Source organism: Pantherophis guttatus, chromosome 8, assembly GCF_059756535.1.
Source record: "Pantherophis guttatus breed Tessera chromosome 8, ASM5975653v1, whole genome shotgun sequence".
Classification (NCBI taxonomy): domain Eukaryota; kingdom Metazoa; phylum Chordata; class Lepidosauria; order Squamata; family Colubridae; genus Pantherophis; species Pantherophis guttatus.
Window position 1 is genome coordinate 19,653,437 of NC_142070.1, and position 9,037 is coordinate 19,662,473.

The window sequence follows — 9,037 nt, forward strand, 5'->3', positions numbered from 1 at the left end:
TGATTAACCTTTGGGATATCAAATTTGAATTCATTCAAACATGTTCATTATAGAATTCAAATAGCTTAGCCAATCACTTATTTCTCTGGGAAGATTTGGTTGACATGTAATTAACTTTTAGCTGGTTTCCTGACAGAGGCAAACTCTTAGCCATTTATAATGGCTGTGGCAGATGGGATTTGCAAAGGAAGGGATAGAAGACTTGTGCTAGTGATCAGGTATGACCATCAGCTTAATTCCATGCCATCCTTGGCTTAACTTCAAAAGCAAGAATAATTATTTTCTCCTAAGATGAATTCCCAGGGAAGAAAGCAAGAGAAGAGTAAGTGTTAGTACATAATGTTCTAGAATAGGTTGCTGGAAATAATTTGGTTCTGACCCCATCCTTTACTTACTTGAGCTTCACCCACTGTGAGCTGCTGAGAGATTCTGTCTGCATCCGATCAATTAACATTTTTAAAATGCCGAGAGTACTTCTTTGACTCAAGACCCAGGAAGAAGCAACAAAATCGGCTGGCATCACACAGGGCTGAACAATTTTAAAGTAGCTAACTACACCAATTAAATATTCATTTTTATGAAAGGCATTCATTATGCTCTTCATCCCATAAGCTGCTCATACTTAGCACTCATTGCAGAGTTTCGTCACTTACAGTACATTGGAAGGCTCATAAAATATTTAGATGCTGCCATTATAGGTTGGCCAGCCCATCCTCTATTGACAGTTTGTGCTGTATATTATTTGTCAGAAGAACAACCCAGCTTTGCACACTTGGGTTATGCTGTCAACACAACAGTTACATCGTAGCATCTTGTAAGATTGGTAATGAACTTGATTTCAGAACAAACAGCTTGCAGTGGGATTTCTGGATTCAAGGCAACCATTAAAAATGTTATAACTTGGAGACAGGGCAAAGGGGAAGGAGAAACTTCATAGAACAGGGGTGTCAAACTCAATTTCATTGAGGGCTGAGGGCTCGGTTGTGTTTGACCTCAGGGGGCTGGGGTGGGCATGGCCAGGGTAGGCATGGCCAGCTTGATGTGTTGGGGGCACCTGTGGTGGCCAAGTGCTAAGGCACGACTTCCCTCAGACCCTACCTCACTCTCATAATCTTCCTTCCTTCCTTCCTTCCTTCCTTCCTTCCTTCCTTCCTTCCTTCCTTCCTTCCTTTTCTTCTTTTTCCTTCCCTCTTCATTCTCTTTTCTTCTCCCTTTCCCTCTTTCCTTATTTTTCTGTCAGTGTGTTTACAGTGTGACTACTATTTTGAGACAACCCAGGAGCAAAATACAGGACACAGAGGTTTGTCTTTCAAACAGTGGTTTATATACAAGTATGTATATATATACTGTATATACTAAGCAAAGCCAGGCAAGCAATCTTCTTCTCTAACTCTACATGGAGAACTACAATGCATACATGAGGAGAGAGATACCCGAGGAGAGAGATACATGAGGAGAGAGAGAGATACCCTCTAATGCCCTCCTTTATATAGACAGCTTCTTAAAAGGCAATAACCTTGCAGACTCATCCTCAGTCTTAAAGGGGCTGGTGAGCTTTAAATCTTCATTCCCTAACATTTTCCTTCCTTGGTCTCTTCCCTTCTTTTTCTTTGTCTTTCCTCTTTCCCTTTTTCCTTTCCTGTCCCTTCTTGCATGCGTATTTCCAGGGCAGCCCCGCAGGCCAGATCTAAGCACCCATGTCATAGAATATTACCATGCAAGACCAGCATAACTATTGATGTTTCCTACACAGTCATTTGTTTATTTTACCTATCTACCTATTTGATTCCTTGCTTTTTTTTTAAATTAGATAGCTTTCATCAGTCTTTTGTTCTGAAAGAATTATAAACATTCCGTGTGCTTAAAAGCTTGTTCTCTGAAAGTTTAAGTAAGCTCATGGCTGCTGCAGTTGCTACCGAAAAGACCTTCAGGGAGGTGAAATTTGTTTAGAAGCGTGCATTAAGAGGAACAGGTATCTCAACTGATGTGGTTTGTCCTACAGGTGATTTGTTCCCCTTTCAGAAGATCATTATGGCACTGTTAGAAGCACCTCCTTGCAGAATGAAGTTTATGAAAAGGAAAATGAAAGAGCAATCCTGAGAGTAGGTCAGGACATTCTGACAGTGGAGTACTCCAATATATCTACACCTCCCTCCTGACTTCAACCTGACATAATAGATACCAATTTGTCTTCTTTGTGAGCTTTTATAAATTCACAAAAGTATGTAATCTAAAGGGTTACTGTGGTCTATTTTACAAGTAAGTCAGGACTGGTGCCCTAACCTAATATAATTGGTGTACTCAAAAAAAATGGATTCACTGAAAATCTTCTGTAGACCTCCTTGTTTATGCGTAACTAATATTAGGCAGATTCGGTCTCTTCTCTCTTGAAATGTCTGTGGAGATTCTCAATCATCCAGGTCATAGTTATCTCAAACATGCTTTTTCAAAAGGCAGCTGGACTGTGCTTCTCATTTGAGAAGCTTCATCAGTTTTGATGGTGGGAGGATGGAAAGATAGATACTGACAGGGTGCAGAGCAGGGGTGGATTCTAAAATTTTTTACTACCAGTTCTGTGGGCGTGGCTTATTTTGTGGGCGTGGCTTGGTGGGGGTAATGTGACTGGGTCGGCGTAGCCAACTTTTTTTTTTAACTTTTAAAAGCATTTTTTCTACAATTTTAAGAGGTTGGGTTGCAGAAAAAAATGTTTTTAAAAGCCTCTGACGATCAGGCAACAGCTGGGATCGCCAGAGGCTTTTAAAGGCATTTTTTCCCCCTACAACCTCTTTAGCCAAAGAGGTTGCAGAAAAAATGCTTTCAGAAGCCTCTGACAATCCCAGGTGAGCTGCGCAATCATCAGAGGCTTTTTTTTTCCTTTTAAAAGCATTTTTTCCACCGAAGAGGTCGTAGATAAAATGCTTTTAAAAGGAAAAAAAAAGCCTCTGATGAGATGGGCACGGTAAGCAAGCAGTGACCGGGCCAGGACCAGTTTGGGGGCATGGCCAACCAATGTTATTACCAGTTCTCCGAACTACTACAATTTTTTACTACCGGTTCTTGTGAACCGGTGCAAACCGGGAGCAACCCTCCACTGGTGCAGAGATGTAGGAATAAGACATCACCTATCTCCAATCTACAACATGGCCCTTTTAGCAGTTCCACAAAGACCCCACAACCAATTGCATCCTGATTCAGGTTACCCTGAGGGCACCAGATAAACCCCCAAGTGGCTTCAACAGTCTCAGACACAGTGAACGGCCAGATGACTGCAAAGTAATATAATCCTTCTATCCCTCTCCACCATCCTATCAGAACCTATCCTTCCATCCCCACACATATCCAGTCTCAACTGTCAATAACTTTTTCCTCAAAGAAAAAACAGTCCAGTTGCCTCTTGAAAAAGAAAGTTACAAGCAGTAAGAAAGATCTAGAGCAGGGGTGTCAAACTCATGTCATAATGGCATCGTCATGTGACGTATCAGGAGTTTTTTTCCTCTTCGCTAAATTGGGCATAGGCGTGGTCAGCACATGACGCATCCGCCCGTGGGCCGCGAGTTTGACACCCCTGATCTCAAGTTTCTCAGGGACCTGTCAACAGGTTGCTACTCATTGTAGAGCACTGTTATCAGTGATGTTATTAATCACACCAGATGTATAATCTGCACCTATTTAGTAGTATATGTACCCTGTTTCCCGCCAAAATAAGACATCTCCTGATAATAAGCCCAATCGGGCTTTTGATCATATGGCAATAAGGCCAAGCGCTTATTTCAGGGTTCAAAAAAATATAAGACAGAGTCTTACTTTCGGGGAAACATGGGTATTAGAAATAAGTGATCAGATTTGCTTTTTTCCCCTTACCAATTAATATTCAATTACTGAATGAGCCTAACAAATTATAATTTGTGTCAACAGCTGAAAATTACAGCTGAAGCAATGAGAAGCATCCTAGCACAGGCTTCAGAATAAAAATAGGATCACACAGACTTATGAAGGAACTACGTGAAAATGACATGGACCTGCAATAGATAGCATCAAGATGATACAGACTTATGAATGAACTGTGGTAAAAGTGACAAGATTTGCAATAGATACATCAAACTTAACAGCTACAAGGAAATCTGGTTTACAAAACTCAAGCCTTATAAACTCCAATTTGAGAAACTGTTAAATCTCAAAGGAGCTGCATAAAAGATCTCTGTAGCTCTGCCTCAACCTTCTATATATATTTTCCTAAAATCTACCTTCTCACTCCCAAAGCTAAATGCGCTTTGGATTTCCATTAAGTGTTTGCACGTGTAATAAAGGGCTCCTAGGTCTGGCTACAGAAAACAACCTTTAAATGATATAGAATAATAGCCCAGTCTTCACATCAATTCATATTAGCCCTGAAGATCAGGATGAAATGTTTAAATCACAGTCCATCAGACAGATAAAAGAACAATGCATTTTTTGTGTGTGGAATGATCAATGATTTCTATTTTCTGGGCAAGAATGCTCTCAATTGCATAGGACGTGAGAATTCCCTATAGTTGAATAACTTGCTGAAGTGGAAAATTTTTATTTAGCTGCAGTTGTGTATACGTCTCTTGAGTTTCCTCAGAGCAATTAAAGTGATACTAAAAAGCAAAAAAAAAAAAATCCTTCCTTAGCCAGGGGACAAATTTTCAGCTCCTTCCTACCTGTCCCTAGAGTATCCTTCAAGCAGTCACATGAGTACTTCCCTTTCTGTTTTACCTTTTTAGGCCTGACTAAGGCTTGAATAGAAATATAGTGATTCAAATATGATCTACCTGATCAACAACCGATTTCTAATATTTGACCACCATCTACCAAATTTATACAATCAGTGCCTATTTTCAGAAGTGTCTCATTTCTGTAGTGGGAAAGTGAACAGATATACAAACACAAACCTCATTTACAAATCCTTGATTTGCTGGAATAACAGGCTATGTTACAAAGAGAAGCCATTTTTATCTATTTCATCAAAAGAGTTTGATCTTTTGATAAAAGAGTTAACTTTGATCCAGTTAGGAAATTCTAATCTGCACACCATAAAAATTATTATGTCACATACAGTACATACCAGAGATATTGCAATGAGTAGCATCCACAAGCAGAAAGTCAAGATGGGGTTCATAACTGTACAATTAAAATCCTGTTTTTTCTAAACATGCTTTGATATCATATACATGTACAAAGGATGGGATTTTGAACAAGTGACCACTATCTTGAGGTTTGGGGGCGGGGGTTGAGCTTCCCCTAGGTGGATATTATAGTTTGCAATTATTTGTGACTTCTGAATGCTTAGGATTAGTTGAAAGTCTGTTAAAAGCAGGTAGACCTTGCTCATTTACCTATGTGGTCACTTCACATTTTATATTTTTGATGCCTCTTTTTTCAGACTTGTATGGAATGTTTAGGATCCTATCCATTCTAAAGCATTCTTTGCAATTTGTATTTATTTATTTATTTATTTAGCTTATGGCAAGTAGAACCCAATAAAATGAGTAGTGCTCACCTCACAATCAAGAGGCTGTGAGTTTGATCCTAGGTAGAGGCAGATATTTTTCTCTCTGGGCAGGATGAGAATATATCTGCTGAATATAGCTCCACATTGGCAACAGGAAGGGCATCCGGCCAGTAAACACTCAGTTCCACTCAGTTGCCCAGACCTGACCCCGCAAGGGATTATGTGGTTGTTAAGAGTTGATGGTGATGAAGTAGAACCCAATAAAATATAAATGTTAAAAAGTTCTATGTTCAAACATCAATGTCTATGTCCATGATGGCAAACCTATGGCACGTATGCCACAGGTGGCACATGGAGCCATCTCTGTCAACACACGAGCTGTCACCCTAGGTCAGCTCCACCATGCATGTGCACGCGCCTCTCGCCGGCCATCTGATTTTCGGCTCTCTGCGGAAATGTGCGTGCATGCACGGGGGATGGGGGAGTCGGGCATGCATGCACAGAGGGGTCGTGCACGCATGTACAGGGGTGGGGGTGTTGTGTGCACATGCACGGGGACTGGGGGGAGCGGCACACACCCCAATTTTGGGCCTAGCAGGCCTCCCTGAAGCCTCCTGGCACCAAAAATGGGCCATGGCCCATTTTTGGTCCCAGGAGGCTTCAGGGAGGCCTGCTAGGCCTCAAATGGGTCATGGGAGGTTGTGCACGCATGTGTGTGGGCGCAGGGGTCACATGCGCATGCTCAGGGGGTGGGGGAGCATGAGGGTTGCACGCGCATGCATAGGGGGACGGGGAGCACAGCGGGGGTCACGCATGTGTTATGGGTGTGGGCACACATGCACATGCTGTCACACGCATGCACCCGCTTTCGGCACCTGAGGGAAAAAAGATTAGCCATCACTGGTCTATGTCATCTAACCATTGAAGTGCAGCATCATTTATATTAAAAAAGCAGATACTGGATCAGTATATGCCCTCATCTTACAGCCAGTCACGATATGATCTATAGTTTGACGTAAGATCCCTCTGAGTCACAATGAGGGGATGAGACCAGGATACTAGGATGTTGAAGCTAGTGGATAAAGTGACAGCATGAACTAAATGAACTAGCAACTGCTGGCAGCCAGACTAGTCTGTTGACTTTCCTGGCTTTCAAAATACATGGCAATGAAAATGAAAACAAAAAACAAAATGGACCTTTTCGGGCCCAAATGACAGGAGAGAGCAAGAATATTATTTGAATCTTTGCAATAATTTTTGAAGCATGCCCAGTCCTGACAGTTACTAAACCGCAGAGCTACTGTAGATTTCTGCAACAAATGAAAAGTAATGTACGGGATATACTTTGTGTGCAAGATGTCTCATGTTCAAGAAGAACTTGAAAAACTCTTGCCTGAAATACCTCAACCACTTATTGTCAGTCATTACTGACTATAGTGAGTTAAACAGACCAAGGTCTCATTCAGTATAAGACAGATTCCTATGTTCCCAAAACCCTGGAAAACAACCCTTGATACTTCAGTACCAGGCAGAAAAATAATTCTGCTTCCACACACACACCCTCAAATGATAAATGTTTCTCCAGTATTTCTTTTTCTGATAACGTTTGAAAGCTATTTGTATGCCACAACCTTTTGTTTGATGGAATGGGTCCCTTTGACATTAAGTTTAGAAGAGATATGAAACAACCTCACTTTAAACTAAATATAGTTCTTTGTCTGTCTGTCTATCTGTCTGCCTGTCTGTCTGTTTGTTTTTGGCTCCTTAGCTCTTGTTCAATATGACAACAGAGAATTGGGGCATTAGAAATTATTCAGTAAGAGAAGATATTGTTGAAGAAATTCTCACGGGTCGGTGTTGTGTTCTTGCATTTATTTACTTTACTTATGAGATGTCTAATAGATGAATGTGAATGATGAGTTCTTTATTGCTCAATCATCTCTCAAGCAGCCTGTATGTTTCCTGACTTTCCATACTTTAATGAATTCCCAAGAGAAGATATCCACAGGGAACTTCTCCCTCTGGGCTGTAAGAGTAGTAATAGCAAGACAAAATCTTATTATTGGTAAATTGTTGGAGAATGTCTTCCTTCTCTGAAAAATCAAAAGCCTTTCTCTTTCACCCCACTCCCTCCCAGCCTCCTTTTGCCAGCATGCACTCGGCAGGCAGTCACGATCTTTAGATTGACTTTTATTTTGTCAGTCCAAGAGGGGGGAGGAGCTTGGAAACTGCCCTGCAGCATCAGCCCACCTGCACCACCACCTTGCCGTGAGTGATGTTGAGTTGGCCACGCCTACCCAGCCACACACTCCCAACCAGTCATTAGGGCAGAGAACCGGTTGTTAAAGAATTTGGATCCCACCACTGGAACCAATCTAGAACTAAGGAGAAATTTCCTGACAGAAGAGTTAATCAGTGGAACAAGTTGCATCCAGAAGTTGTGGGTGCTCCAACACTGAGGTTTTTAAGAAGAGATTGGACAACCATTGATCTGAAATGGTACAGGGTTTCTTGCTTGAGCAAGGGGATGGACTAGAAGACCTCCACGGTCCCTTCCAACTTTGTTATTCTGTTAAATAAACTTGGCTTAATTCCTGTTAATATACTGCAGCGTTTTATATTACACCTAAATGTTCTTATAGAACATTTTATTTTCCATTTAAACTATTTAAGAAACATGCCTGACTCATACTTATTGTCGATGCAATATAATCGCTTTTGCTTCTCCTCACTGAAAGTGAAATGACATTTCAGTATGTGTCATCACATAAAAGAAACTTCTGTTTTCATTTGGCCCGCTCTAAGTAAATCAGCATGGCTCCTGTTTACTCAATGACTATTTTATCAAATTTCATTTTTTTCCTTATCTCTTAAGATCTTTTTAAATTTTTATTTTATTTCCTAGGCTATAATGCTATCTTGTAACATTAAGTCTTAGAAATGCCATATTTGCAATTTTGAACTCTTGCTGGCAAGTCTGCAGGAGCAGCCATGGTGAATGTAATAGTAAATGATATGGACCTAAGATACATATCAGAGGTAAAATTGCTTGTTATTAGAGGAAGATCAAAGTTTTCCCTGTTAAGACATAAACACAGCAGGATAACATGCACAAAATGGGGCTGAATTAGAATTCCTTTGATTATTATTTTTTTTAATTCTGACTGTGTAAAAGTCACTTCATGAGCCAGAGTAAGGCGCGTTAATATAACTGGGAGAAGAACTGGAGACAGAGGAGATACAGTTTCATTAATTAAAATTGTAAAGGTCTCTTTACAGTATATTATTAACATCCTCTCTTGAACAGCTCGAGCAAAGTAAAGATATGAATTTCAGGATGAAGCCTGTGCTAATATTTATTATATCTAAATGGAGATCCTATGTCTGTCTGAGATATTTATATGGTTTCCACAGTGAAGTAAGTAATTATGCCACAATTGCCAATGAGTTATTCTTACAACAGCCCTGTGGAGCAGAGAAATAGTATCCATGTTTTGACAGGTGGAAAATTCCCTGGACAGGTCAAGGGTCACACAACTGCCAGCTTCCTTTGAAGCAAAGGTC